This window comes from Malus sylvestris, chromosome 12, assembly GCF_916048215.2.
Source record: "Malus sylvestris chromosome 12, drMalSylv7.2, whole genome shotgun sequence".
Taxonomy (NCBI): domain Eukaryota; kingdom Viridiplantae; phylum Streptophyta; class Magnoliopsida; order Rosales; family Rosaceae; genus Malus; species Malus sylvestris.
In genome coordinates this window covers 14,881,165-14,889,820 of record NC_062271.1, presented here as the reverse complement: position 1 = coordinate 14,889,820, position 8,656 = coordinate 14,881,165, and positions in this window count along the sequence as shown.

Sequence of the window (8,656 nt, the reverse complement as noted above, 5' to 3'; positions counted from 1 at the left end):
TGAAGAACATCGTCCATGTCGGGAAGATGTCGATGTAGAACACCTCATCGTCAGGCAAGTCGTTTGAGACTTTCCAATCAGCTAGGATTGGATGATCGGCGAGGAAGTCTGCTAACGCTTATCTCTTGACAGCTTTAGCTGGGATGTAGATGATCTCATATTGATTAAGAAGCAACGCCCATTTAGCTAGTCGCTCTGTCAAAACAAGTTTGGACATGACGTATTTGACCGGGTCAGCCTTAGCAACCAGATGGATGGTGTCAGCATGCATGTAATGCCTGAGCTTTTGGATGGCGAACACCAAGGCGAGACATATCTTTTCTATTGGGGAGTAGTTCAACTCAACACTTGTGAAAGTTTGGCTGAGGTAGTAGGGCGCTCATTCTTTCTGGGATTCATTCTCTTGTGCCAAGAGTGCTCCAACTGAAATTTCCTGATGTACAATATGAGCGGTTTTCCAGGCATAGGCCCCCCCAGGACAGGTGGACTTGATAAATAGTTTTTTATGCTTTCAAAAGCATTGTGGCATGCTTCGTCCCATACGAACCGAACATTCTTCTTCATGAGTCGACTGAACGGTTGGCAACACCCTGCAAGGTTGGAGATGAAACGCTTAATAAAGGCTAGTCGTCCTTGTAGACTCTTTAGCTCGTGCAAGTTTCTTGGTTCAGGCATGCTTTGAATGGCCTTGATTTTTGATTGGTCCACTTTAATGCCACGGTGCTTGACAATAAAGCCGAGGAACTTTCCAGAGGTGATGCCAAATGCGCACTTTAATGGGTTCATCTTAAAGTTGTATTTTCGCAACCTTTCAAACAGTATTTGCAAATCCTTCAAGTGATCTGATATTTTCTTTATCTTGACCACCACATCGTCTACGTAACATTCTACGTTTTTGTGTAGCCTGTCATTGAAGATTTTCTGCATTGCGTGTTGATATGTAACTCAAGCTTTTTTTTAGACCAAGGAGCATCACCTTGTAGCAGTAGATACTTTTTGGATGCGGAAGGCTATTAGTTCCTCGTATTCGAAAGCCATGTGAATTTTATTGTATCCAGAAAAGCCGTCCATAAATGACAGTGCTTCATGGCTGGTGGTTGCATCCACCATGATTTCGATGATTGGCAAGGGGAAGTCGTCCTTCAGGCAAGCATCATTGAGGTCCTGGAAGTCTACGTAAACACGTATTTGTCCAGATTTCTTAAGGATGATGACAATGTTGGAAATCCACTTAGGGTATTGCACATCTCAAATGAAGCCTGCTTCGATTAGCTTGTCAATCTCAAACTCAATTTGTGGGATGAGCTCCAATTGATATCGCCTTTGAGTGTGCTTTATCGGTCGCGTTCTAGGCTTAACTGCAAGATGATGCATAGCGATGACAGGGTCAAGGCAGGGCATTTCCTTACAGGTCCAAGCAAAGATGTCTTTGTACTCTAGTAGCAATTGGTAATACTCTTCTGTCTCTTCCGCACTTAGTAGCGCACTTACAAAGATAAGCTTCAACTTCTCTTTTGTGCCTAAGTTGAGCTCCTTGAGATCATCAACTGTGGCTTGCCCCCCATCCTCTAGTTGTGGTGGTGCGGCAGTGATGTCTTCCTCGGGGATTTCATCTTCTTTACCTTCTTGGATCGGGATATGGAAGATATCCTGGACTTCCTCTTCATTGTCGTCTTTTCGGGCTTATTGGCGTGAAGATTGGCCAGTGTAAATGATGGTACACCTTCTTACTTTTAGTGATCCAATTGTGTCAACCTCCAAGATTGCTTAGCATTTCATTCTTGAAGGAATAGAACTTTGAACATCATATTTTCTTGCCAGACCGTCGAGCTTTTCTTCCTTTGGCGTCATTTCCCCCTTTTTAGAAAGCTTCTTGTTGTCTTCAAGTCTTTCTAAAGCTGACCATCACGAAGGAGAGTTAGCCGTGTTGCTTTGTTGCTTGGGTTTTGACAACTTTCAAAAACAGAGCTTTGGGATGTTGGTGTGTTAAGCCTATTGAAAACGAAGGTTTGGTCTTGACCACCAATGCGATCAAGTGTCGAAATTCTAGGCCTTGACCGATTCATCCTATCGAAGACTGACGTCTGATGAGCGGACTTAGGCTTCTCTTGATTTTGTTCAACGCTCACGCTGATGTGTTGAGTGCTAGCGTTTTTCGCCATGCTTGAAATCTTCACGGGTGCATTTGGTGTGAAGCCGAGCCCAACTTTGTTGTTGTTAACTCGGTAACCATGCTCTTTCAACTTCTTTTGAGTCTTGGTGAGGTTACGTTCTTTGTCGTTAACGATGTTTGAAACCTTCTCTCCAGGATTCGAAGAGGAAGCGAAGTCGTACCCAGTTTTCAACATGAGCTTGTAAGCATTTGGATCAAAACCTTCTACGGTTCTCTTGGTTGGAAGAAAGCTTGGTTCCACCCCCTTTGGCAGAGCTCTTATAAGGCCTTGTGGTAGTCTTGCAACCTTAGTACTGCCTAGTTGTGTCAGAGGCAAAACTGCATTCGTCTTAAGCAACTTCACATTATTCTTATGTCACTGTGTGTCGGCTTTGCTTGCTCCGGTTTCGCACGGGGAATGACCATTCTTTCTTCTTGACATCGGGATGTATGAAAATATGGGTGTGTTCGATGCTTCTGAAGGCGTCCTACTCCCTTTGGTTGTTGCAGGTTTAACAGGCTCGTCATCGTTTTTGCCTAAAAATGGCACGATTTGCCATTCTTGCTTTTTAGGTGCTGCTTTTCCCGTGGATTTAATCTCTTCTGGATGAGCTTCAGGCACTATTTCTTCATCCATGTAGAACTTGGCGTTTGCGAAGTGTGATTCCGTTTCGGTGAATGGCTTGGTATCACCTTGGATCACTTTTACCCCTTCCAGGTAGAATTTTAAGCATTGGTGGAGAGTGGATGGTACTACTCAATTTCCGTGGATCCAAGGCCTTCCTAGGATCAGGCTGTAGGAAGTTCTTGCATCAATCACGTGGAATATCGTGCTTGATTTAAGTTCACCAATGGTCATCTCTACTCAAATCATGCCCATCGCTCTTTGTCCTCCTTGATTAAAACCTTGGATTAGTAGACGACTTAGGGATAACTTATCCATCTTGATGCCGATTGTGGTCATTGTTGACTTCGGCATGATGTTTATGACCGAACCACCATCCACAAGCATGCAATTGACTTTATTCTCCCTTACGTACCCAAAGACGAAGAGAAGACGATTATGAGGCTTTGATCCTAGCAGCAAGTCTTCATCGATGAAGTGGATTGTGTCTTAGGTAGCACAACAAGTGGCATACTTATGTGGTCGAAGTTTCAAGCCTTCGTCCTTACTTTCTTGCATTTCGTGGTCGTCGGGACTTGCCAAGACCGTTGTTAGTGCTCTTCGCATTTTCTTTGGCAATCGTAGCACTTCCTCGATGCTAAAGTGTGTCGGCAGGCCTTCTTTGGGTGTGAGGGTAATTTCTCCCTCAATGGCGATGATTTTTCCTTTTGAAAGTTCTTCCGTTTCTACTTTGACCATGTGACATGCAATGATAGTGCACTGTTGGAAGAAGTCATTCGGGAAGTACTCGTGCAAGGAAACAGGAATACGTGGCTCTTGTTCCACATGTTCCCCAGTGTACGTTGGCTTAGCAGCTTTTACGTTTCTTTTGGGCTTCCTATTATTGCGGCGACGGTGCTTTCTCCCTTGTTCCACCTTTGGCCTTGTGGCTTGTGGTTTTGGTCTCCTTGTCTTTTTATAGGTCACCAATGTCCATTCTTCTTCGTCATCAATATGTGTATCTTGGTCGTTTACCCCCGATGATGGTTATGCAGAATGTATCGTGCAGCTTGAGCATTGACGGGAATGGTCGGGTGTCACTTGGAGAGGCACAGGATCGAAGAATCCAAATGCAATTGTAATAGTATGTCTTGCGGCCGTGTTTTCAAGGTCAAGCTTGATTTTCCCTTGTTGTGCTAGCTTCATGATGAGTTCTTTGAGGATGAAGCATTTGCCAACAGGATGGCTTACGACACGATGGTACTTGCAGTACTTAAGATCGTTTACGCGATTCATCTCTTCAGGGCACTTGCATTCCACTAACTTGATCACCTTTTTTTCCAGCAAGTTGTCTAACATTGCATACATGTATGAGTCCGGAAAAGGGTACGTCTTTTGCTCCAGCTCCCTCAAGGTGTTTTTGTACTTGTCTTGGGTGCGAGAAGGCTCACCTTTCTTTATCTCATTTGCTTTGGTCTTGGAAGAGATCTTGATAGGTGCGGAAGAGGTCTTGATGGGCACGGGGGAAGTCTTGATGGGTGCTGTGTTGACAGTAAAAGCTTCATTTGAGGGTTTTTTTTCCAGTCTTGTCTACATTTGGGAAGAACACTTTATCCTTCTTGAAGTCGGTGATCGGCTCATTTTTCCCATGATTGGCGATACTCAGCTCCATGTCGTGGGATTGAGTTGCCAGCTCCTCAAATGTTCTTGGTTTTATACCTTGAAGGATGTAATGTAACCCCCAGTGCATGCCTTGAACGCACATCTCAATGGCAAATGTTTCAGAAAGCTAATCTTTGCAATCTAAACTTAATGATCGCCATCTATTGATGTAGTCGATGATAGGTTCATCCTTCTACTGTTTCGTACTGGTCAGCTCTAGCATGCTTACGGTGTGGCGAGTGCTGTAGAAGTGGTTGAGGAACTCCCTTTCTAGCTTATCCCAACTGTTGACAGACTCGGGCTCGAGGTCAGTGTTCCAGTCAAAGGCGTTGCCTTTCAGTGAGCGTACGAACTGCTTGACGAGGTAGTCTCCCTCCGTTCCAACATTGTTGCAGGTTTCAATGAAATAGGCGACATGTTGCTTTGGGTTTCCTTTTCCATCGAACTGCATGAACTTTGGCGGCTGATAACCTCTCGGCATCTTCAAAATGTCAATGTTCTTGGAGTAAGGCTTTGAGTATAGTACGGAGTCATGCGAGCTTCCTTCGTACTGCTCCTTGATGGTGCTGGCGATCATCTCATACAACTGCTGGATAGAGAGAGATCCCATGAATGCCATTGCTTGGTTTGGCTCAGGCTTCTCTTTGACTTTTTCCGCTGGAGGCTCCTCTTCTTGATAGGAGCATATTTATGCGACTTAATTGGCTTGTTCTCGTGCTCTTACGTTGTGTTTCTTTAGTTATTTTAGTGCTTAAAGTCACTTTTGTGTGTTTTCAGATTCTAAGGCCAAAGTATGCAAACATGTGCATTTTGGAGCAGTTTTGGGCATCAAATGGATTGCATATGCTTGGAGGTAAGAAGATGGACGAAATTGAAGATCAAATGAGCATAGGCTTGAATGATGATGTGAAGAATTGGATTCAAGACAAATTAGAACAAAGAGTTCAGAATTGGAAGCCAAAGTTTCTAAAGTTGGAAGTTTCTATTCTTGGAGGTTTCCATTTGTGAAGGTTTCCATCTTTGGCTCTAAACTTTCCTAATCCTAATTCACCTATGTTACAGCCACAAGGAGGCTTCCTAAATATTTTAGGACACTAAATAAATGCTTCTAGAAGACCTAGACCTATCCTTAATCTTTGCCGCACCCACCTTCCTATTTTCCTACTTTACCTTCCTTGTTTCCATTTCTTGTTTTCCTAGTTCCTGCAATTAAACACATTCCTATTTTTGTCCAATGCTTTGCCGTGCAAGGGGATTGTTTTCTTCCCTATTTTGTGTCCCAAATCTCCTTTCCCTTTCTCCCTTAACCTATGCCGCACCTTATATCCTTTCTTGCCTATTTTCTGACCTAAAACACATTCCTAAAATCTGCCTACAATTTCTGCCAAATTTCCCTTTCCTTTTCTCTTTAATTCCTGCACCTTACTTGCCTATTTTCCATTGATTTCTGACTTTTAATTATAGGACAAAATAGCTAAGTTATTTCTTTCCCTAAAACTCATAAAAACCGTGCCCTAGCCCTATATAAAACCCCTATGCCGCAGCTCTCTTCTTCTTTCCTCTAATCAGCCATTCCATCCTTCACCATAACCTACCTACATCCATCCACCACCACAATTCACCACAAATCATCACCAAACACCCTTGTGTCGCAGCAAAGAAGAAAGAAGGAGACCCTTGGACGTGCTTGCCATTCAAGACGTTGGATTGTTGGAGCGTTTCTAGGTGTAATCTTTCTTTTGTTTTCAATGTTTAAGTTTATGTATCTTTGTTTTGCAAACATGAGGAACTAAGCCCCTCTTGGCTAGGGGGCTATTCAATACCATGATTATACTTGCATTATGAATTGATTACCTTCAGTTGTTATTTCATAAGTTGTGAATTCAATTTGCTTAACCGTTTGATTGATAACTTATTCTTGTATGTTTATTAAGAGTGCACACTTAGTTTTCATGCAAGGATTTGAAGCTAAAATATAAGGGAGTTTCACCTAATAGTTACAAACTTATATTTGCAAGTAGTGGAGGTCGCTTATAAACCATCGTGTTAAGTGAATTCTTGGCAAAAGTTTCATGCTTTTCATAGTTACAATTGCCTTGTCAATGCTTATAGTTTTCATGAAACTTAATGATCTTTGATTGTACCTTTATTGTGCTTTTCATGTAGGGGACTTTTAGAGAATGCTTTGAATTGTTGTATGTGCTTTCCCATCCAATTCATTAACTTAAGAAAAACTTGAAGGTTAAAAAAGTGTTGTCACAGTTAACCTGGAGTATTGAGTTTCATGACTTATTGAGAGAAGCAATTGGAAATCAATTTGAATGCTAGTGTGTCATGTGTGGAGAAGAACCCTCTAGTTACCCCATATCTCATCAATTCACCTAAATTTGCTTAAGAATCTGTTTAAATTGTTCTTGTTTTAATTTACTTATTTTCGTCTAAAACCAAACCCCCTTTTACTTTGTTAAGTCATATTAGTTAGAACTTGTCTAAGATTGTGTTTTAAGTGTTTTGAGCCTTTAGAAACCCAAATTTCGTCCAAATTGTGTTTAGAGCTCAAAACTGCCCAGTTTGTGTTTTTAGGCAGTTTTGAGTGTTTTTAGCTTGTTTTGAGTCTTTTAAGTTTGTTTTGAGTCTTGTGAGTCTTGTTAAGTGTTTTTAAGTTTATTTTTGTGTTTCTAAGTCAGTTTAGAGTAGATTAGCAATCCCTCCTAATCCCCGGTCCAGAACGATCCCTACTTATCCATACTACAATTGTCAACAAGAGGGTTTAATTTGTGTGTTTAGTTATTTTACGCATCACTTCTACACCAACTTCTTTCTGTAATGGATTAACCATTGGGTCGACAAGTGCGGCAATTTGCAAGTCTTTTGCTCCACAGTCCGTGTGAGTTTTATGATCGCTTAATTCATTTGAGCCAGCTGCTCCTCAATTGAAGTTGCTTCGGTAACCATGACTTGCATGGCTGTGCTGTCGCTCTAGTCGGCATCGGAAAGTAAGGACTCGGAGTACTTCCTCGGTCTTTCCTCCCTTGGCGCCTTTAGCGAGGCCAAGGTGATCACGGGCTCATGCCTCAGGTGCTTTTGTTCCTTCGGCAGAGTTGATGCAGGGGTGGAAGAGATGGCAGAAAGAGCTCTTGCCTTACTTCGAGTTGTGATGCCCGAAGTGGCACCACCTGCAGCGAGGATGCTCTTGTTCTTTGCGTTGGTTACGGGAACAACTTGAGCCTTCCTCGATGCCATTTGTGCTTTTTACGGATTTGCAGATAGAGATGAGAGGTAGAGATTGTCCCATTGGGCGTGCCAAATTTGTAAACACGAATATTCCTGCAATGAATGAGACAAGAACACGTGTACAAAATAATATTTGTATTAATGATTTAAGGGTTACAATCTCTTCTACAAATTTAGCCTCTGATGCGATCTTTGTAATGCGTAAATTTGTGGATTGTGCTGTTGATCCAAGGGCCGTTAGGGCTTGATCTTGAAGGTTGACGAACGGATCTTCTAGGGGTTTTTGGGCTTGATTTTGAAGAACGGTTGTGCGAATTTCTTCAAGGACTTTTGGGCTTAATCTTAAAGGTTGATGGGTGAACGGATCTTCAAGGGCTTTTAGACTTGATCTTGAAGAACGGTTGGATGTGTGGATTTGTTGATGTTGTTGATCCAAATGGCCGTTGGGGCTTGATCTTAGGATGAACGGATGATGAACGATGAACATTTTCTTCAAGGGTCGTCGGGGCTTGATCGTGAATTGGTGGAAGTTCTTCAAGAGCCGTTGGGGCTTGATCTTGAAGGAGGATTTGACGAAGAACGAAAAGAGCTTTCTTGATCCTTCGGGATTGGCTTGGGAGCTTTAGAGTTTCAAAACTTCAAGGTTTTGATGTGATGTGAATTGGTTATGAATTGGTGTCCTAAAATGAATGAAATGGCCTTGTATTTATAGAATTTTTTGAGAAAGAAGAGGGAGGGGATAGTAATCTACTCTGGCCTTTAATCTTGCACAAAAAGGGCCATTATTGCATCCTTGTATTGCCTATGGTGGAGCCTAGGCATTTGAAGGCATTTGCAAAATTATGTAATAAATCTGATTATGGCAATGCTGTTGGAGTGGAGGACAGTATGTCTACCATTCTGCTTGATCTTCCGTCCATCACAGGGTATGGTAAGATACCTTCAGTATTGTACAGGAAGAATATCATACGAGAAACCTTAGTTGTTTTTTCATTCCTCGCCGT